Genomic DNA, 23,148 nt, shown 5'->3' on the forward strand with positions numbered 1-23,148 from the left:
ATATATATATATATATATATATATATATATATATATATATATATATATATATATATATATATTATTTATATTATTTATATTATTTATATATATATATATATATATATTATTTATATTATATATATATATATATATATATATATATATATATATATATATATATATATATATATATAAAAAAATAAAGAAATATATATATATATATATATATATATATATATATATATATATATATATATATATATATATATATATATATATATATATATATATACACATATATATATATATACGATCAAAAAATTTTTTGTTTAAAAAAAAAATTATTACAAATAAAAATTTGGACCTTGTGATTTCATGAATTTTCATTACATTTTTGAGCTCCTCTGTCAAGTAATGTTATACTCTGCAGAGGATATCCTGTGCATTCTAGTGCATTCATTTGATTGGCTGCCATGCTAGGAACCACTTCTTACACTGCATCCAAGATGGCCGGCATACAAACAAGCACATTTTATGGGAAGGAGAGAGGCATGTACATTTTTGCTTTTAAAATGTTTTTTTTTTTTTTTAACTATTATTATTACACAAATTTGTTTATTAAAGTGTCAGGAAAAATACATGTAGCTTTCAAAGCTGGTAAATAGTTTGTGTTACAAAATATCATCCTTTTTTAAATGTCAACTATAGTGGACACCAGGACCATCTTAATGCAATTAATGACTGCATGTTGTCGGAGGCAGAACTGAAGCAGGGAGAATTCTTTATAAGATAGTTGAGGGAGACTCTGATTTATAGTCTGACAATCAGACAATTATAGAGAATTAGAGACAATTAGGCAATGACAATCAGTTTTAAATAATTTTTATGTTTGTTTTGGAATAACATCTTTTCTTGTTTTGTTGTTGTTGTCTCTCTTTTAGCCTAAACTGTTTCAGGAATTTCAAAACAAAAGGAAAAAAATGGCTTTTGTTTTACTTTTGTTACATTATTGTTTGATTAATATCCCTTTACAGCCATATCCTGTAGTTTTGCTGTTTGAGTTTGGCTCTCGTTTGGAACTAAAATGGTCCTATCGTGGACATGCTGTAAATCTAAAAGTAAAAACAAAGAAAAAAACTCTAAATTGTAGAATTTCTTTAACTCAAAGAATGTAGGAAATCACAAAAAAATGCAACGATTTTTTTTTTTCCTTTGGGTCTCAGGATGATATAACTTTGAAAAAAAGTTCAAAGTTAAAAAGTCATTTGTTTTCAGATCATTTTAAGCTGGATTTATATAAAGTATGAAACAATATCTTTACATTATTTACAACTATCCATAGGTTGTTTGCAATCAGGTGGTTCTGGTCACACAAAATTCAGATGGATGGCAGGAAGACTGAATGAGAGACAGGAAAATCAATGTTTTTTGCAATTTATACCTTATTTCAAAGGAGATATATAAAAAAATAATAACCACATACAACATGTTGGGCATGATCCTTATATCATGACTCTTCAAGTTTTCTACTGAACTAAAACATATTTGCCTGTCATCAAGGGGGTAGGTATAATAATGTTACTGTTCATGAAAAAAATATATAAATACTGTAGTGTTTGGAAGCATACTTCAATTAAACTGTTGCAGTAATTATACTGTTGCTTTGGTACAACACAACTGTAGTAATAAACAAACTATTCAATAGACGTTGGTTTTCTACGCTATAACACCATCACAACTTTACAGTATTTATTACAGTTTGTCAGTTTACTATACAGTATTCGGTAGCATTGATTAACAAAGAGTTGTACACATTATACACTTCACTATGTGGTTCAAAAACATTTTTATTATAAATTACTATAGTTGTTTTTTTTTTTTGCTCCATGCGGATATCTTCCAGACATCATGAAATAACATATGAAAGCAAACAAAAGCATGGGCGCATAAGTCTACATTTTTAAGCATTTATTTTTGTAAGGGGGATAAAGTGCTCCACAATAATAACTCTCTAGTTTTGTCGCAAGGATTGCATTTCTTTTTTTTTTTTTTCGCTCGATGAACTTACCATCAACAAATATTCACCACTGCTGAGCATCTCAATGTTTATGTTACGGTTGTTTACTCCATCAAAATGTCAGTAAAGACTTATTATTGCAAAACAAGATATAGATATCATTCCAGCGATTGTATGGCAGGGTACGTTATTTATTTTCTCCTGGATTTTTGTTTGTATCCAATTTGTATATATTACATTAACATATTTATTCACAGCTAGGCCTGTAATATTGGTGCTGACAAACAAATTTTCACATTCAAAAAAGTTTGTACACATAGCTGTATGAACCATGGAAACAAACTACATAATATATACCTATGTGATGTGCTTTTATTTTGAAATACATTGTTATTTGCCATTTCGTAAGTGGTCACAGTCATTATTACAGCCCTGATTAACTTCAAACAATTCATTAATCTTAGTCTCTGTCATGTAGATTTTGATTAATATGTTCAAGTACGGATTCCAAAGTAATAAGATTGATTTTGGTATTGTGTCATTGTTTATTTTACATAGGCTAAGTGACTTTTTGTCATCGCCATCATCATCATCATCATGATTCTCACTTCCTGATCTTCGAGTTGACAAGACCCCGCATTTATTCTAAAACAACATTAACATGCTATGTGTTTAGTGAAAACATAATATTTCACAGCCTTACCATCTTTCTACCCACACAATATCATCCAAACAGGCTTAAGTAGTACTAAATAAAAATGTGAATCTTTTAGCTTGGGTTATATAACATATATATTCATCATTATTGCCCTTGACAGCCTTTTTTGTTTTAGAATTTTCACAACATTTTTCTTACATTTCCATAACTGATGTGAATACTAGCGGCAGATGTTTACCACTGTATCTAGAAATGACAGAGGGTGAGGTGTCAGCTTCATTGATTTATTCATGTTTGTCACTTTAAGTCTACCACCAAAGCTTTATATACACAGAGCAGCACTTGTTTTTCTGTCACAGGTCTATTGCAAAAAGATATATATATATATATATATATATATATATATATATATTATTTTTTATTTATTTATTTTTTTTTTAAATGAGCTGCTTTCCCAAGGCAGTTTATTCTGAGAGTATGCTATGAGAAATGCATAAAATTACAAGTGCAACCAAGAGTATGCAAAGATGTGACTATTTCATCATCAACAGCAGTTCATTTCTGTTTTTGTGACAACTAAAAACAACACAGTTTGGCCCTTGAATGACCTTAGAATATAATAAACAAGTCCACATAATCCCTTCCATTATGTTTTATATGTACATTATGAATAATTGGTTGATTATTAAGTTCTGTAGCAAAAAATAATAATACTAATTTCTTGCATTTATAAAGCACTTTTCTGGACACTTAATGAGATTTACACATTCGTTAACACTTGATTTTGATTGATTGTTTTTTTAATTTAAGGTACATTGTATCTACATGCCAACTAATTCACATGAGTTATAAATAGACTGTTAGATTGCGGTTAGGGTTAGTACAAGCTGACATGTACTGTACTTTTCTTATAGTCTGTTAAATGTCTGATGATAGAGCAGTATCAGCAAATATTAAGCAGACAGTCTACAAATACTCAAAAGGACCATCAAAATAAAAAGTGTTAGCACACATTCAGGAGGAATCTCCTCATCCAACACAAATGTGCAACATCCACCTGGATGACATAGCAGCAACCATATTGCACCAGACTGCACACCACAAAACAGCTGATTGGTGGAGAGGAGACAGAGTGATGAATCTAATTATGATATGGGGTGGTATGGTTAGGAGGCCATTATGGAGAAAGCCAGTGGGAAAATTTGGCCAGGATGCCGGGATTAAATCCCTATTCTTTTTCGAAGGATATCCTGGTATTTTAATAACCACAGATAGTGATGACCTCAGTTTAAAATTTCATCTGAATAACGCTGCTCACTGAGCAGTATGGTGTCCCATCAATAAAGTATACTGGGGTGTTAGAACCCACATAGACAGCAGGTTAAGCACCCTGCTTAACTTCAGTGGCCGACCATGTGAGAGTTGCAGAGATCTAGCTGTTGGCTAGCAAAAGTTCATTATTATGATCATACTGTGATACAAGCATATGGCTTTGGAATTTCTAATGAAAAGAAATTACATTTTGCTTTATTCTTGTAGACTGGGTTTATAGTTGTAGACTTGTAGACAGTGGTGTTTTATATTTTAAAATGCAATTCCTAACATTTTACAAAGATATGTGTGTATATATGCACAAGATAGATGTATGTATGTATGTATGGATATGGATATATATATATATATATATATATATATATATATATTTATATATATATATATATATATATTGAAATATTTTCTCTTTCTGTGTGGCAGATACTGTATGCATAATACAGGAGACAGAGCTGAATGTTGCAGTATTTATAAATTATAATCTAAATATATATATATATATATATATATATATATATATATATATATATATATATATATACACCTAGTAATCATTTTATTTATTACCCCTTTGTTCTGAAGAACACATTTAATGCTGAAATGGTCTTTTATGTGAGTATAGTGTTCTTTAAATCCCACTTTGTTATTTTTTATTTAAAACTATAACTGAAAAATTGCAGCTCAATGTTCCAGAGCTTGAGCATCAACTACACTGTCATCTTAAAAGGTCAGCTCTTTTTCAAAACACTGTTACATTTTACCTTTCAAAATGTAACTCATTTTAAAAGTAAAAATGTGAAAGTGATGTGTGCCAGTATTGTTGGAAAAATTTATATATATTTTTTATAGTTTTTGTCTCTTTTTCATTAAACAATTGTATCTGTATTGCTTAAAGGTGATATATTAACTAAACTTCTCCTCTTGAGTGTGATATGCTATGCATACTAATGAAGCATTTTTGCAGAAGTAGATGAAGCTAATAGAAATGCAAAGGCCTGAATGTCTAAAATTCACTTTAGCTCTTCAGCTGAAATTCCTGTGAGCAGAGATGGGTTGAAACTAAACTCTGAATATTTGCAGTCAAGATGTCTTATGCTTAAACCGTTGTGCAAATAATTCATAGAAAAAGAGGACGTATGTATGGGTGCGGCCAACAGAGGACTGAAGAATGATTGACAAGTGAAGAATTCCACTGAACTCCACCTGTTAATATCAACTGCGTATAAAATCTGGAGTCAAGAAATGAAAATTGTTGTGCTCCTGAATGTAATTCTTGCATTGGAGGATACCAGATATCTGTGAATCGAATTATTTATTTCTATACAATAAATTACTAATATTTTTGACATTGAAGAAAACCCTCTGCTGACCTTTTTTTATTGAACATGCATGGAATCGATTAAATAATTCCTACAGTCTGATGACCCATACTCGAAATGTGTGCTCTGCATTTAACTGCACTTTTTTTCTATTTTGTGAAAAAAAGAGAGATTGTTATGCTTCAAAAAGAAGAGAATATGACATTAGAATATTCTATATGATAAGATAAACTGTGCCTGTTGGTATGCCATGCCCTGTCGCGGCTTTATGTTCGTGCTCAGTCAGGCTGTTCGCCCTGCACAGTGGGTCACTACACTTTTGATCTCGACTTCAACAGTATCAGAATAGCAAAAAATGCTGCTTGAGGATCTGCAGTTAAAGACTGGATCCAGCCCTTAATGTAAAAATCTGGCAAGCTTTTTGTGGAGATTCCAATATGAGACTTGATGAAAATAGATTTTCAGATGGGAGAGTTTGTTAATAAAACTTAAGACATCCCCATTCCACTTTAGCAATGATCTATACAATTATTTGCAGCAGAAAACATTGTGTATATAAATATTTTATGATTATAATGAAACTGAGAAAATTCTATAAACTACATGCTAAGCAGATTTCCCCATTTGTTAGTCAATGATAAACACCACCAATTTTAGAACTGCATATATTTTTTTTTATTTAGTGTTAAATTTAAAATGCAAATATGTAAAAAATATAACTAACAAGCTAACTAACTAACTAACTAACTAACTAACTAACTAACTGAATAAATGGATGAATGAATGAATGAATAAAAATAATTTGGTCCAAATACTGTCCAAAAACTGTGATTACATCAAATTTATTATAATTTTTTTTCTTCTACTGACATTGAGTTTTAACATTTTAGCATCTGTTCTAATCAAACATGCATTCATTTTTAAAATTCTAACACACAATACCATTATATTCAAATACTTATATCTGCACCATTTAGTATAAAATTGTAGTGATAATAATAATAATAATAATAATAATAATAAAAAAATAATAATAATCAATTGAAGCACTACCATCAGAATGAAAGTTTATCAATATTTTTTTTGTTTGATTTTGTTTTATATTTAAAAAGTTATAATGGGTTTTATTGAGATTTGTCCCAAATGTCCTAAATTTTTTGTTGTTATATATATATATATATATATATATATATATATATATATATATATATATATATATATATATATATATATATATATGTATGTATATATATGTATGTATATATATATATATATATATATATATATATATATATATATATATATATATATATATATGTATGTATATATATGTATGTATATATATATATATATATATATATATATATATATATATATATATATATATATATATATATATATATATATACATACATATTTTTTTAAGAAATGAGAATGAATTATTACAATTACAATAAAAATACATGCCTGAGCAAATAAGAAGAAAAAGAAGAAGAAATGAGAATAAATGAATGAATAAATAAATAAATAAATAAATAAATAAATAAATAAATAAATGAAACAAACATTTGGCTACATTTGGTGGCTTGAAAGCTAAAAGTGATTTGTTTTTTGTATCAATTTATTTGTATTTATTTATTCTTTTCTTTTATTTATTTATTTTTTTAGCTTTTTTTGTGCCAGATGCCTTTAAAAAATTTTGAAGCAAGATGTGAAAGATCTGAAAACAGAAAGTGTTTAATCCCTGCTTTTTTCTCTCTTTTTTTTCCATCTTTAGCATCTAAATGTTGTCAGCTGGAGTGCTTTTACAGCATTCAAAAGGCTTCGATGATAATCAAAGACAAAAGGAGAGACTTCCATCAGAGCTCACTGTACAGCTTTCAAAAGCTACATAAGTAAATATTGCACACAGGTCTGCAAGTTTCATTTATTTCTTCAAACTTACAACAGATTTGTCTGACAAGCCTGCTAATTCCACCAAACGTTTAGTTGCACAATGAATCTCAATAAACTATTAAAAACAAAGAATAAATAAGATCAATTACTCTATTTACAGTATCTGACTGTTTGTCTATGGGCAGATCTATTTCTACAAACCCGTGCTTCATTAATCTAGCTGAATTAGCATTTTGCCATACTTTCTCTTTACAGTGTATTCATTTGACCTGCTTTGATTGTTTTATTATAATGCTGATTTGGCATTCCTACCACAGAGCTCAGAATAAAACAGATAAAACTGTACAGGCTGTAAAGTGCTAAATTGTAATTGTAAAAACAATAATGACATTCAACTTTATATACATCAAGACATAAAACAAAGTAATCTGTAGAACGAGAATAATAATAATAATCAATTTAAATATGTTTTGCATTTTATCTAGTACTTTGTTCGCTAGGCTGGTTTATGTAAGAATCATCTAATGGAGTTGGCGTTCTGTCTGCTTTAGTTCTGTATGATTGCATTGCGTGTAGAGTTAAACTACTTCAGCCTTTTTCCAGTTTTTTCTTGTTCCATAAATTACCTCTAACCTTCCTGTGGCCTGCTGGAGACCTTTTGCTGCCAATCACTACATAAATGCACTGTTTATTAAAAAAGTCAATGGTATTTTCTTCCTGAAGTAATTCACTTAATCTGTAATTAACTAGCTGTTTTGCTGGCAGCAGAATGAGTGCCGGTAGGCTTGATCAACATACAAACAGTAACTAAGGGAGAAAAGACAAGAGAATAAATTACTAAGAGATCATAGTGGTAAATATTTATTTAAATATTTATAAAATTAAAATAAATTTATAAATATTTCTGGCATAACACCAAGCAAGAGTAAACCTATATGCAATTAAGGTCAGATTTATTAGCTCCCCTTTATTTTATTATTATTTTTTCTTATTTATTAAATATTTCCCGGATGATGTTTACCAAAGCAAGGGAATTTTCACAGTTTGTCTAATAATGTTTTTTTCTTCTGGAGAAAGTCTAATTTATTTTATTTTGGCTAGAATGAAAGCAGTTTTTATTTATTTGTATTTATTATTTATTTTTTATTAAAAAAAACAGCCCTTTTAAGGATTGTTTTTCAATAGTCTACAGAACAAACCATAATTAGAAAATAAAATGCCTAATTTCCATAATCTGCCTACTTAACCTAATTAACCTATAGTTAAGCCTTTAAATATCACTTTAAGCTTTATAGAAGAGTCTTGAAAAAAATCTAGTAAAATATTATTTACTGTCATCATGGCAAAGATAAAACAGCTATTAGAAATGAGTTATTACAACTATTATGTTTAGAAATGTGTTAAAAAAATCTACTCTCCATTGAACAAAAATTGGAGAAAAAATAAACAAAATAAAATAAACTGAAAATGCATACATAATTAAACTAAGATGCTTGCTTGATTTATTGCTTGATTGATTCTTTGTCTGTGTGGCAAGAAAACACATTAAGAAAAAAAAAATCTTGGAGAAGGATCATTGCCCAATTTTTCCACAGCTACACAGACAACATGCAATTTATAACTCTAAAATGTCAATAAAAGCAAAGCCCCTTTCAAGGAAAGTCTGTTTACTTGGTGGCCATATTTGCAATCTCTCCAGACAGTGCATGCAAGATCAAAATCATATCTGTATGAATGAAGGAATCCTAAAATTTAAAAACAGCTTGTTGAACTCAGCAACAAAATCTGAAGTGACCTGTCCTATAATTTTTGCTTAAATACTAATTATGTTTAAAGCTGGTAATGTCCAGTTTGTTCCAGATACTGCACATGCGCTAAGAGACATGACATCAATCACTTTTAGTTGGCTGTTTCAACAGTATCAATAGCATGTGGTTAGAAACATTGACAGAACTTGAAGCAAAGATTGCAGGACTAGACTGGAAGAATATATTTATGTTGTGGGATATGTAATGGGTTATGTTATGGGATTTGTTTTGATGTTATTTTTTCCTGTCAAAATCAACGCAAGCACATAGTAGTGACCAAATCGGACAGGAGTTGAAATGATGACAAAGCAAATCTGTACAGACCCCTCCCCAGAAGAATCACTATAAAGACTGATGATTGGCTATTTAGAACCGAAAGCGGTGCATCCCTCACTGTGGTGGTCATAATTTTTCCCATTCAAAGTAATGCACGTAAACCATATTTGTATATCTATAGTGTTTGACATGTCACTTTAATAAACTGATCACATTTTATTGTTATTACTTTGATCATTTTTAACGTCAGAAAATGTGATACAATTTGAGCAGAGATAAAGGTGCTAAATGCAATGGGGTATACTGTATGCACAGCTAGTGTTTTTCAGCTAATGATAAACGTCCAGTAAAAGCTTAATGGTTCCTTTTACAACATTGATACTGTAATGTAATTACAATACCCTGCAGGCACAAGATGTCAACATGACGTCATATTGACGTTTTAGTCCAATGTACCCCAACGTCATGGGGACATTGAGTTTTGTTTGGAAATGAAAATCGGGTTGACGTCAGAACCCGACATCAGTCCAACGTCCAGCCTAAAATCAACCAAATATCAAATATCAACTTTGTGTGAATGTTACACTAAGACATCTATCAGACGTTGGATTTTGGTAACTTTCCAACATAACCTAAAATCAACCAAATATCAATGTAATTTGACGTCAAATTATCGTTGTCCTCAGATGCTGGCTAGACATTGAATTTGGTCACCTGACATCACGAGTCACAACCTAACATTCAGTTAAAAGACTTAAGCATTCGTTTAGTTGTTCAAGTGTAAAACAAGATGAAAGACCGTGCAATCACAAGCACCATCAGGATCAGCAGGCAAGCGGAGAAGCTCCATTAAAAATACTCAGATAAAATAAACTGTCATATTTTAAATACATAACAGGGGGAATGGAATTTAATGCAGTGCTTCTTGTCCAGTCTGAGACCCAGTTCATATCTATCAGTCAGTGAAGATGACTGATTTGTAAAGAAATCAGACATTAAACGTGGCAATGATATAATGGAAAAACAGTTTACCAGAAGCGCTGAGGCTGGCTCGCTGAAATGTAAAGTTTGTGTGCATATAAACCATTCAAACACATGAATTTACACCAATGATTTGACAGTTTCTGTTAAATATACATTTAAAAAATAAACATTTACAGTACACAAACAGGCGGTGCATTCCCCTTTGGCGACCTCAGATAAATCAGGAAAGCCGAAGGAAAATAAATGAAAGCATTTACACAAACAGATATTTTTATAGTGCTCAGAAATACATGTATTTAATAAAAGAAAATTGTAATGCTACATAGATAGCACACAACACACAAACGGGGTAAAATAACAACACGCATCCAAAGATTTATAAAGACCTGAAGAAACAGAAGGGATTTAAATGCTAGAAGGGTAAATGAATTGAAAAGGAACACCTGTGATAATTAATAAATTGTCATAGAAACTGATGAGTAGTGAAAAACAGAACAAAGAGAACACAGAACGGGGCAACCAAACTCATTACAATCAGCCAAGGAAATGATTCAAGCTACTGCAAAGTCACTAAAAATAACAAACATTTAACTGGGTTAAACTGTTAACATCAAAAGTCACCAAAACAAAGATTATGGTTCCAGAATACAGTTTAAAAGGATGAAATAACTGTGAATCACAAGTTAAATGTATGTTCTGTCAAAATATACAGCCATGCCGCCATTGCCAATGTTTTTACGGTACAGTAGTGAATAAGAGTACAGGGTGATTAAGTTCACTGGCCTCTCCTGCTGTTTGAACTGAGGCACATATAATGTCACTCCAAATTATAAAGCAGTTATGTCAGAATTCCCTTATGAAATGGACAATTTCAAACATGAGACTTTTTTTTCCATCATCGCAAGTATTAATGTGAAAAGCTTCTTCCAATATATTAGTATGTAAGCAAAATGTTAGCTAAACACTAAATGAACTTCAAAAAAAGAAGGGATATAGTTTAACACTTGCTAAGATTCTTTATAATTATTATTATTATTATCATCATCAGCATCATCATCATTTATAATAATAATAATAATAATAATAATAATAATGAAAATTATGACAGAAATTTTTATTTGCGTTAAACTATCATTTTGAATCTTTTTGATAATATATATATATATATATATATATATATATATATATATATATATATATATATATATATAATTTTTTTTTTTTTTTTGATGCAGCACTTTTTTTTTCCCCCCATCAGGAAAAGTGTACAAAAAAGAGAGGGGGAACTGGTTTAACTGATTATCAAATATGTTGTATAACAGATACCAGGGGTAATCTGATTTAGTCTCTGAAGTGATATGATAACCAATTAGTGCATAACAGCCCCCCTCAAGTTGCCGGCTAACTCTCCAAGGGGCATTTATGTAATTCATAACCACATTAGTTGATTACTGTGCAGTATCTATGATTTCTCTCTAGGCTGCCTTGATTGATTGCCAGCCATCTTGTAGTGTTTTTTTTTTCATAGCCACCTGATCAAATTTTCTGTAACCTACTATTTAAAAGGAAAGAGGATTGGACATTTAAAACAGTGAATTTTGAGCATACTGAATGTATATGAACACTGCCGTCTTTTTAATCTGACATAACACTGTATGGCTTCTTTCAAATAATTAAGATATAATCCATTGAAATTGAAACATTATGTGATACACTGCTGCATACACTCACCGGCCACTTTATTAGGTACACCTTGCAAGTAGGGGGTTTTACCTCCTTTTTGGAAATATTCCTTAAAGATTTTGGTCCGTATAGACAAAATAGCATTAGGCAGTTGCTGCAGATTTATCGGTTGGACATCCATGATGCTAATCTCCCATTCCATCACATCCCAAAGATAATCTTTTGGATTGAGCTCTGGTGACTGTGGAGGCCATTTGAGTACAGTGAACTCATTGTAATGTTCAAGAAACCAGTCTGAGATGATTCACACTTTATGACATGTAGTGTTATTCTGCTGAAAGCAACCATCAGAAGATGAGTACACTGTGGTTATAAAGGGATGGACATGGTCAGCAACAATACTCAGGTAGGCTGTGGCATTGACACAATGCTCAATTGGTAGTAATGGGCCCAAAGTGTGCCAAGAAAATATCCCTCACATTATTACACCACCACCACCAACCTGAACCATTGATACAAGGCAGGGTAGATCCATGCTTTCATGTTTTTTATGCCAAATTCTGACCATAAATGTCGCAGCAGAAATCGAGACTCATCAGACCAGGCAACATTTTTCCAATCTTCTATTGTCCAATTTTGGTGAGCCTGTGTGAATTGTAGTTTCAGTTTAATGTTCTTAGCTGACAGGAGTAGCACCCGGTGTGGTCTTCTGCTGCTGTAGCCCTGATGCTCTTCTGCATACCTCGGTTGTAACAACTGGTTATTTGAGAAACTGTTGCCTTTCTATCAGCTGGAACCAGTCTGGCCATTCTCTGAGCTCTGGGATCAACAAGGCATTTGCACCCACAGAACTGCCGCTAACTGAATATTTTATCTTATCTGGACCATTCTCTGTAAAACCTAGAAATGGTTGTGCATGAAAATCACAGTAGATCAGCAGTTTCTGAAATACCCAAACCAGCCTGTCTGGCATCAACAACCATGCCACATTCAAAGTTCCTTAAATCACCTTTCATTCCCATTCTTATGCTCGGTTTGAACTGCTGCAGATCAACATGACCATGTCTACATGCCTAAATGCATTGAGCTACTGCCATGTGATTGGCTGATTAGCAAAACACAAACAGTTAGAGAGTTGTACCTAATAAAGTGACCGGTGAGTGTATTTTAAAATACCCCTATTTTAATTGAGACAAGAAAATACAGATATGTTCTAATCTTTCATTAACATCCATTTTGAAACGTTAGAATGCTCTATATATGTAATTGAATGAACAATTAACTGTAGTATGAATGTTTAAATGTAACCAGGGCCAGAGTGGGACTCCTTTTCAGCCCTGGAGTTTCAAGCCTCAGACCTGCCCACCTCAGTTCACTACTGACTATATTAAAATAAGGTCATTTCCAAATCAGTTTCTAATGACACTATCACGTCTTTTTTTTTTTTTTTTGAGAAAACAGCTGTTTTAGAACTTCAAATGTTCAACAACCCTAACAGTATTATATGTCTTAACAATAAACATGAAAAAAATATGTTACTCAGACAAGGTCTGCAGTGTCGTAAACTAACGTGCTACCCACTGAACCACATCAACTATTCATTGAATAATGACTCAACTAATTTATATCATCATAAAAGAGTAGAGCTGCGGTAAAATAATCAATAAAAAGGCTGTGGTCAAGTAAATAAATAAATAAATAAATTTAAAAAGTGTGGCTGCTGAGAGCAACAGATTCTGGAGCTAGGGATACCAGCCCTTGTGGCCAAAAAACAGACCAGCCCACCAGGAATTCTCCCGGTCCTCCCGATTAGCCAATCCGGGCCTGAATGTAACTAGAAAATTAAAAGTGTAGTCGTTTATATGCAGGCCAACTAGGGATTTGCCCTGGGTTCTAGATCAGCAGGGGACCCTAACGGCAGATGCTACACACAGCCTGAAACAGTGATGTGGGATAAAGATAAATGTATATTTATCATGATAAGATTGCTTTATTCAACAGATGGGGAAAACAGAAATCAATAAATGGAAAACAAACCAACAAATGAGAGGGGAAAAATCATGTGGGCGACAGATGTAAAATATTTAAATTAAATTAGATTAAATAGACAGCAAATGGATTAAATATACGTTTAAAAAGAAGAAAAAATAAATAAAGCAGTGCACAGAAAATAAACAAATTGTCAAAGGAGTATATTTCTAACAGAAATTAGTGTTATAAGAAATTAAAATTCTAATAAGGTAAAATGATAAAGTATGACTCTTTAATTAAGCCCGCTATTCTGAACGATTGTTTTAATCTCCCATTTGGTGCAAATTCTTCATTTGTACATTAATGCAATTTTCTCAAAATAATTAATTAATAATTGACTCCAGGGCTCAAACACAAGAGAAATGAAAGAGAGTTTTAGGGCAAGTCCATATTTTTGACGCTTTCATGACTGTCGTCGTGTTTTGATTAATTGAACTTGTCCTAGTTTTTTTGTAATTGGGGGAAAATAAACAGAAATATTGCAGTCGTCCTGGTGAGCTTCTTCAAAGACAGCAAACACATTGCCAGTATTTATCTGTATTTCATGTCATTTTTACACGGGAAGCACAACCCACCCAGCCATCCACAGAGAGAATTGTCTCAGTGATTTAAGACATTGCCATACATTGTGTGTGTGTGTGTCTGTGTGTGTTTTGACAGCACAGCAGTGAGAGTCAGAGGCTTGTTGAGTAATAGGTGATGGTGCTTTGCCAGATTTACTCTAACGTTCATAAATTATAAAGCAAGCAATTATGGCTTTTTCCAGAAATTAGTTTAAGGAAGCTGAGTGGGTGTTTATATAAAATATACTACGATATGCACACTCTTCTACACCTGGTCTTCCAGTAAGCACCTGGCATCGATAATTCATTTCTCTCTGTTGTGTGAATGCACTTCATAGTGTTGGTGGTGATAATGGCATTGATGGCAATTGGTGATTTTTTTTCCTTTGGTCATTTAAAAACAACAACAAAAACCAATAATAATTATAATAATAATAATAATAACAATAATAATTATATATATATATATATATATATATATATATATATATATATATATATATATACATGAATCTGTTGCAGGCCCCGCCTCCGGAGACCCAGCAGACAGATTACTGTTTAACTGTAAAACAGGATAATGAAATCAAAACCACGGAGTCACGTCTGCTCCCTTGCAGCTCCTCTGGCGATCTGCTCATTTATTGTACAGCATCAGAAAATAACAATAAATTTGCTTTTTAAATCATTCACAATTCACAATAAACGGTCTGTCTCTCACATTTTGTCACTTTAGAACAGATAAAATAAACCATATAATCACTCTAGTGTCTACAACATCAAATATCAATCACACTCTGTCTTATCTTCTCATTTTCCCCTTTAAGTTGTCCTTAGAATACTCAATACACATCTTAATCAGTATTAACAATTATTAATTACAAATATATTATTTATAGATAAAACATATGAAGCTGTAAAACTAGTATAAACTCAGCAATACTCTGATTCTCAGTCAATGTGAACTGAACTGCACCATTTTTTCTCATATAGAGGCATTTTCAGAGAACCCCTTAGCTGCAGCAGCTCTCTGTGCTTCCCTTCAGTGAGTGGTCACGTGACCATTAAGCGCGCCAAACGCGAGTGCTGAGTGAGCCTCACGGAGCCTTTTAACCATAATAAATTAACTCTTTACAAGTCTAAACAGGTGGCTTTTGCCTTAAAATAAATATTACAATAACATAGACTGCTATAGCGATCACTGGAGCACACTTAACAACTTATTTTTGTACATTAGTGCAAACATAACATATAATCGGTACTAAAACATACTCTTAAATAACCTCAGACACTTGTACATATTCCACACATCAAAATAATACACATTCACTGTAATATTATGTATAGTTTGTCTATATTTACCTGTAAAACAGGATAATGAAATGAAAACCACGGAGTCACGTCTGCTCCCTTGCAGCTCCTCTGGCGATCTGAGGGAGCGCGCAGTTCACCGTGGTAGTTTCCGTGGATCGAGTGTCAAAATAAAAGTCCTCTCCATGAAATTGCAAATGTCCACTATTTTGTAACTTTTAAACCCATCTTATTTAAACAAAACAACACAATTGTATATACACTTTGTGTGTATCACATATACACCGGCGACTTAAATAGGTACACTTGTACTGCCCGTTTACTGGCGTGAGCATCTCTGAATAAACAAAATTTCCAACCTTGAGGCGGATGGGCACAGCAGCAGAAGACCACACCCGGTGCCACTCCTGTCAGCTAAGAACAGAAACGTTGCCTGGTCTGACAAGTCTTGATTTTTGCTGTGACATTCAGATGATAGTGTCAGAATTTGGAACTCAAATACATACTTGTTCCTCAAGGGAGGGATCAGCTATGTAACTTCTCGACAATTGTCCCTTAGCTGTTGAACGTCTCTTCATTCTTGAGCATTGCACTAGCCGCGTCTTTATAGCATGACTGATTGTCATTGACGCCAGCTGACGTCTTGGCATTTCATTGGCCAGATTTTACACTCTTTCAGATGATTGGTTTCTGATGAAATTCCCCATGGTGGAAGTTTTCACATAAGCTGCGTCCCAAATGGCACACTATACACTATGCACTCATGCACTATGTACTTATGCACTTACACACTCAACAGGATAGTATATGTATGTAGTGGCGTCCCAAATGGCACACTAATGTTTTTTTACTAAGCGGAAATTCAAACCGTTTCCCTGATGACGTTTGACTGTTGCCAAATCAGTGAAATAAACGACTGAATTATCAAGTAATACCTGCCGTGAGTATTGCCGCATTCACCATCCGGAGGCGCTATAATCACTCTCGTAGGAGAATTTTGCTTTCACTATCCAAAATAAATAAAGTTATTCAACATGTGCGTCCGATCGCTCCGCCCCTTCCGCTACGTAAGCAAACCTGCGGTCGTTGAGTGCGTGAAGTGTCCATCATTACACACTTCATTTTAGCGGCTGAATGAGTGCATCATCCGGGTAATTAAAGTGCACTTATTATTTTGAGAGTTTTCAATGTGAACACACTACTTACACTATTTATACTACAAAATGGCGTAAAATAGTGCATAAGTATGCGATTTGGGACGCAGCTATAGCCTTTCCTATTTATAATTCAATGTGAAACAAAACCCTAATTATTGAAATGAATATTGCATCAGCATTTACGTCATTAATCTAATATAGTGAAAGAACATTTATTAATATATCTATCTAAGGCCAGGCTTAGACAAATATCCAGTGCTTTGCTGTATCCTTTATGTGTGTGTGTGTTTAAAAAAAGGAGATATTCTAAAGTCTTTTATCATTTTAGTGCAATGATTAAAATTTTATGAAAATCTTAAATGCAGTTAGAAGCTATTATGCAAGTAATTCAATGTAGAATTAGTGGCTGGAGTTCATATAATGTCATTTTAGCTAATGACATGGATTGTAGAAGAGGCTGAGGGACTAGAACAGCTAATACTGTAAAAAAACTCAACACCTAATAATAATGAAGATGTGATCTTCTTTTGCATCTTGCAAACTGTTGCACTGTGTGTGTCAAATGGAAAACACTAAGACACCACTTATGTGCAAGTATGAGTAGAAAAGTTGTTAAATATGAACAATGCAATATTAGAAAATACAATGTGAACAAAAAGTTCAATATGTCAAAAAATTCCAGACAGATAAACTGATCAATGATCCACAAATACCCATATTTAACCGATAACCAGCATTTAAACAATAAATTAGAATAATTTAAAATCACAATGCATAAAAAAATGCAATAAAATGTGAAATCCCTTGTTTTTTCTTACTGAACAACCATAGTTTGTTATATTATGCTCAAACACTCTATAAGTAAAACATTTACATTTTCAAGTGGTCTTAATAATAATGTATAACCTAAAATAACATAAAAAAGGAAAAGAAAAAAAAAATAAAATTAATGCAAAGAATATTAATTTCTACATAAACAAAAAAAAAAAAAGAAAGAAATATATAAAAATACACTAGTAGTGATATGCCCTATACACACAGACAAACGTAAAATCAGTGTGTGTGTATGTCGCGTACCATTTTCATGGCTGTGTCTTTAAATGTAAACAGGCTGCAGAGTCTAATTTACTATTTTTGCTTTATTTTCTCCAGCAACAACTGCAAAAACCTCAAGTTTTTTTAAATTCTTGTCAATTTTAGTGCCTTGTGTACTGTGTGTTTTTTTGTTTTATGTGACCCAGGTCACAAGAGTAAATCTTAGGAAATCAAGGTTTATTAATAATACAAAGTAAACATTGATGTATGGTTTGTTAAAATGGGACACATTTTTCCTGAGATACAACTATTTAGTTTTAAAAAATAAATATATAAAAAATCTAACAAAATCTTAAAGTTAAAGAGCCCCTATTATGGGTTTTTGAAAATAACCTTCCATGTGTGTAACAGCTCTAAGTGAAGTGAAATATCCGGCTAAGGATTAAATCCAAAAGTGCACCTTTTTTAAAACTATTGATTCATTCATAAAAGAGATGATTCAGAGTGGTTAAATTAATCGTCAGGATAACAAACTCACTTTTGCTATTGTGTGGATTAATACTGAATGTGTTGTTTCTAGAATAGAGCAATAAACTGGTGTTTAACTGCATTGCTTTAATGCAATCCTGCATTTGACTCACACAAACACTCTGCACCCCAAATACTTCAACAATGCTGATAAGCTGTGGTGGGTGTTTCTCTTTGTCTCAAACTGAACACAGTCGACCAATGGTAACATACTGAGTCACCAGACCAATCAATTATTTGCATGTATATCAGCCTGTTGTTAGAGACCCCCAAATCCAAAATATGCCCTTTTTAATGCAAAATAGGGGCTCAAAATAGGAAAATCACCTTTATAGAAATATTACTATAAAAAAAAAAAAGTTTTGAGATATCTATGGAAGATCATCTACAAAATGTCTTCATAAAAACATTATTTGCTTAATATTCTGTTGCACTGTAAAAAAAAAAATTAAAAAAATGTAATTTTACGGTTTATTTCCATCACCCCAGATGCTGGAAATAAACCATAAAACTGTGGATTTTTTTACAGTGTAGTAAAAAATTGACTCATACAATGAATTGTTGATTATTCCAGTATACCTGTACAACTTCACTCAAACATGAAAATCATCTCCTCCATTCCTCGTTCCAAACTTGCTCAAATTTCTTTCTTCTTAAGAACACAAACAAAAATACTTTGAAGAAAACTGGAAACCATTGACTTTTATTATATTTGTCTCTACGATAAATGTCAATAGTACAGTAAAAGGTGTTCAGAATTTATTTTTATATGTAAAATTTTTATGTATACTTTGTATACTCAACTTTTATGTTGAATAAAAGTAAGAAACTCAAAAAATTTGGAAATACTTAAATATATCTGAATATCTGAATACATATTAAGTAAATTATCTGTTTTAGTTTAACTACCCCTTTAAAAGCAGGTCCAGAGTCAGATATATGATACATTATTTTTAAGCTGAACATTTCTGGCAAACATGAACCGCACATTGAGTAATAATATCTTAAAGTCAACAACCTGTTGATGCAAACCTCTGACACAATCATTTTTAAAGTTTAAAGCACTCACTGCATCGATTCACTTAGTAAGACAACAACTATGCTATTGTGATCCGCATCCTACAGTACAAGCAATGACATGCTTGTCAATGAAAGATCAGGGTGGCTTAATTGGCTAGCGAGTTTGACCAAGGGGCCCTGCTTGGCTATCAGCTCGCCACAGTGTCTTAAGAGGCCAAATTCAACACTCCACTAACATCCCTGCTTCAGCCTACAGGGGAGAACCAAGCCTAAGTGCTGTCTGACAAGCTGATTATCTTCTCTCTCTCTCGTGGTAAAGAATTCACAAGAGAGAGCACAAAGTGGCAGCCCAGCCAAGGACATGCTTCTCTCACCACAGGGGTCTTTGGAAGTGAACTAATGACTAGAGGAAAAGGTGAATGAGAAGCACACTGTGAAATACAGAGATGCTGTATGAATACAGTTGTGCTCCTCACATCCTGTATAACCTGACATAAGAGTCATCAGTCAGTGAAATGGGGGTGTGAAAAAAAAAACATCTTAGGCCTATAGTTGAAGTGTTCTGGTGTTCATTCACAGTTATAAAACCGTGTCCTTTGCTCGTCTGTACCATGTTTTAGCATGACAATGAGTGCATAGAGGGAGTACCCGAGATGATCTTTGCTTTGTGGGGCAAGATGAATGAGCAAGATACTTTCTGAATGACAAAGTGTCTTATAGAGATTTGTTTTATACAGCATAAGAAAATAGTCTCCATTTACATAGAGGACTTGTCTGACACATATGTCGACCACTATTTTTTATACAACATAAGAAGAAATATTTTTTTACTTGGCCAATGATGATGGCATATCATTGTCTTGGCACTTGCTATATGTACTTTTAAACTTTTAATTTTGTTTTGTTTTAATAGTAAATACATTGATTTATTTGCATCTCTAAAAATTATTGGAATTGTAAATCGTATTATTGTATTGTATTATTTTTATTGCAATTACAACAGACAGAAATACAAAAAGATAGAAGTATTGTACACTGTAAAACCCAACAGTAAACTTTTTTTAAATGAAATGATTGTAGTTAACCATTCTAAGTTATTTCTGCTCATTTGAAAAGAGTTTTGAACTCAGTGTTGAAGGTAATGAGTTAATTAAATACCTCATTATTTCAACTTAAATTTAGTAAGTTCACAGTACTTGTATAGATTAGTTTTTTTGAAACTCAAATGGCTTGTAGCAATCGTTTTTTTTTTTTTTTTTTTTTTTTAAAGCGGTTTGACTTGCCTTAACTTATTAGGTTTTACAGTACTTAGTTGGTCTGAGTTCTCTTCATTTATTGGGATTTACTGTAATCAATTTGTTTACTCAAATGGATTAAGTTCACAGTACTCATTAAGCTTAGTTTTGAACTTGCAAAATGGATAGTTGCAATCGGTTTCTTCAAATGGTTTGAGTTACCTTAACTTTGAGTTTTACAGTTTACAAACACTACAAATATTACTTTTTTTCAACAAGAGAAATGTGATAATTTTAAAGAAATATAAAATCAGTAAAGCAAAAGAAAGGCAATTAGAAAGGAAGAAGAAACAATAAATATAATAGAATAAAAATAATACAAATTAATGTAGAATATTGAATAAAGCACATGTTTTGTAACTTTTAACTTCTTTTAACTGCTTTCTTGTTAAGACACTCTGTAAACGTAAAGTACAGTTCCAATCCATGTTTAAAAAATACAAAATGTAGCTTACATTGAATATATTTAATTTCCTGTATTAAAAAAAAAAAAAAAAAAAAAAAAAAAAAACTTTCCGATAAATAATATGAGGTTCATACAAAAGCAATTTTATCATAGAGGCATTTACGATAACATTGTTTTTAGATTTCATTTAATTTAATTTCATCTTTAGTCCCTTTATTAATCCGGGGTCGCCACAGCGGAATGAACAGCCAACTTATCCAGCAATTTTTTACTCAGCGGATGCCCTTTCAGCTGCAACCCATCTCTGGGAAACATCCAGACACACATTTACACACACACTCATACACTACGGACAATTTAGCCTACCTGTTCCGCATGTCTTTGGACTGTGGGGGAAACGAGAGCACCCGGAGGAAACCCAAGCGAACACAGGGAGAACATGCAAACTCCACACAGAAACGCCAACTGAGCTTGAACCAGCGACCCAACGACCTTCTTGCTGTGAGGCGGCAGCACTACCTACTGCGGCACTTTTAAAAGTAAAAAAAGCATCAATTGTACCATCAAGGTGCTCATTCGAGTATAGTACCAAAGTATAAGTATGAAAATGACAAATCAATAGAATGTTGATGTTTCTCTCTGATGCTAAAAAAGTATTCTAATATTCCATTAAAATATCTCCTCATTAATTCATGCATTCAGTCATTTTTTTTTCAGCTTAGTCCCTTTATTGATCAGTGGTCGCCACAGCAAGATGAACCGCCAACTTATTCACCATGTTTTACACAGTGGATCCCCTTCCAGCCACAACCCAACACTTGAAAACACTCATACACTCTCACATTCACACACACACACACACACACACACACACACACACACACACACACACACACACACACACACACACACACACGCACACCACGGCTGATTTAGCTTGTTCAATTCAACTATACCACATGTTTTTGGACAGTAGGGGAAACCGGAGCACCCGGAGGAAACCCACATGAACACGAGGAGAACATGCAAACTGAAATGCCATCTGACCCAGGCAGGGCTCGACCAGCAACCTTATTGCTGTGAGGTGATCATGCTACCCATTGCACCACTGTGACACCTGAATCTGTCTCCTGTATATCATATTAAAAATGTATAGAGGCCATTGTTTGTTTGTTTGTTTTTCTTCATTTAAAAATTAGTATTAGTATACATATTTTTCCCCATAAAGAGGGCAATCTTATCAAACTTTTTGATTCTTTGAAAAATGTTTTCATTCATTCCCTGAACAAGCATACCGACTAATGGATCATTATTCTGTTTATTTTAGACTACAATAATATTTTGCAATCGAATAGTTAATACAATTTTCACAGAGCTTGTTCTGTTTCTGCATTTGGGCTTCCAAAGGACACAACAGAAAGAAAGAAGTGTTCTGTGTTCCAGAGGATTATAAAAAAGACATAGCTTGCATTTGACAAAGGAGAGCTTCCAGAATCTTTCCCAGTTCAGTGCTGGATTTGGCTAAAAACACAAAGGAGCAGCTCCAGCCATAACAGAAGAAGCTGTGGATTGTGAGCCACAACCTGTAAGTATTTTTATTTGTTAAAATTAATCTATTACATGCACAGTGTCTAATGTTAATGGTAAGTTGTAGAAAGGACATAAACAAGGATGTAAACAACAGGATATGCTGTTTGGCACCGTTAACAATTTCGATAAAAATTCATATTTATCTGTCAAACTGCTATAAACAGCTTTAGCAGCGCTGCAGTGTCTCTCTATGCTGCCACTTTCCCTGCGTTCTACATCTCAGATAACGAATTCGCAAAATATATGTGAAACACAACCAA

General features: G+C 32.6%; 1 protein-coding gene across 15 annotated transcripts in view; it reads right to left on the minus strand.

Annotated features, from left to right (window-relative positions):
* The window catches only part of cdh8 (cadherin 8), a 288,795-nt gene that overhangs the window by 236,703 nt on the left and 28,944 nt on the right, over positions 1-23,148 (minus strand). For 8 of the 15 annotated variants that reach the window (XM_073907201.1, XM_073907197.1, XM_073907198.1 and 5 more), the window contains exon 1: positions 15,909-15,978. The exons of the other annotated variants lie outside the window; for them this stretch is intronic. The gene's annotated coding sequence lies outside the window, so the exon portion shown is untranslated. Of the gene's footprint in view, positions 1-15,908; positions 15,979-23,148 lie in introns of those variants that run through there. 15 annotated transcript variants of the gene reach the window in all.

Source organism: Danio rerio, chromosome 7 (assembly GCF_049306965.1).
Source record: "Danio rerio strain Tuebingen ecotype United States chromosome 7, GRCz12tu, whole genome shotgun sequence".
Taxonomy (NCBI): domain Eukaryota; kingdom Metazoa; phylum Chordata; class Actinopteri; order Cypriniformes; family Danionidae; genus Danio; species Danio rerio.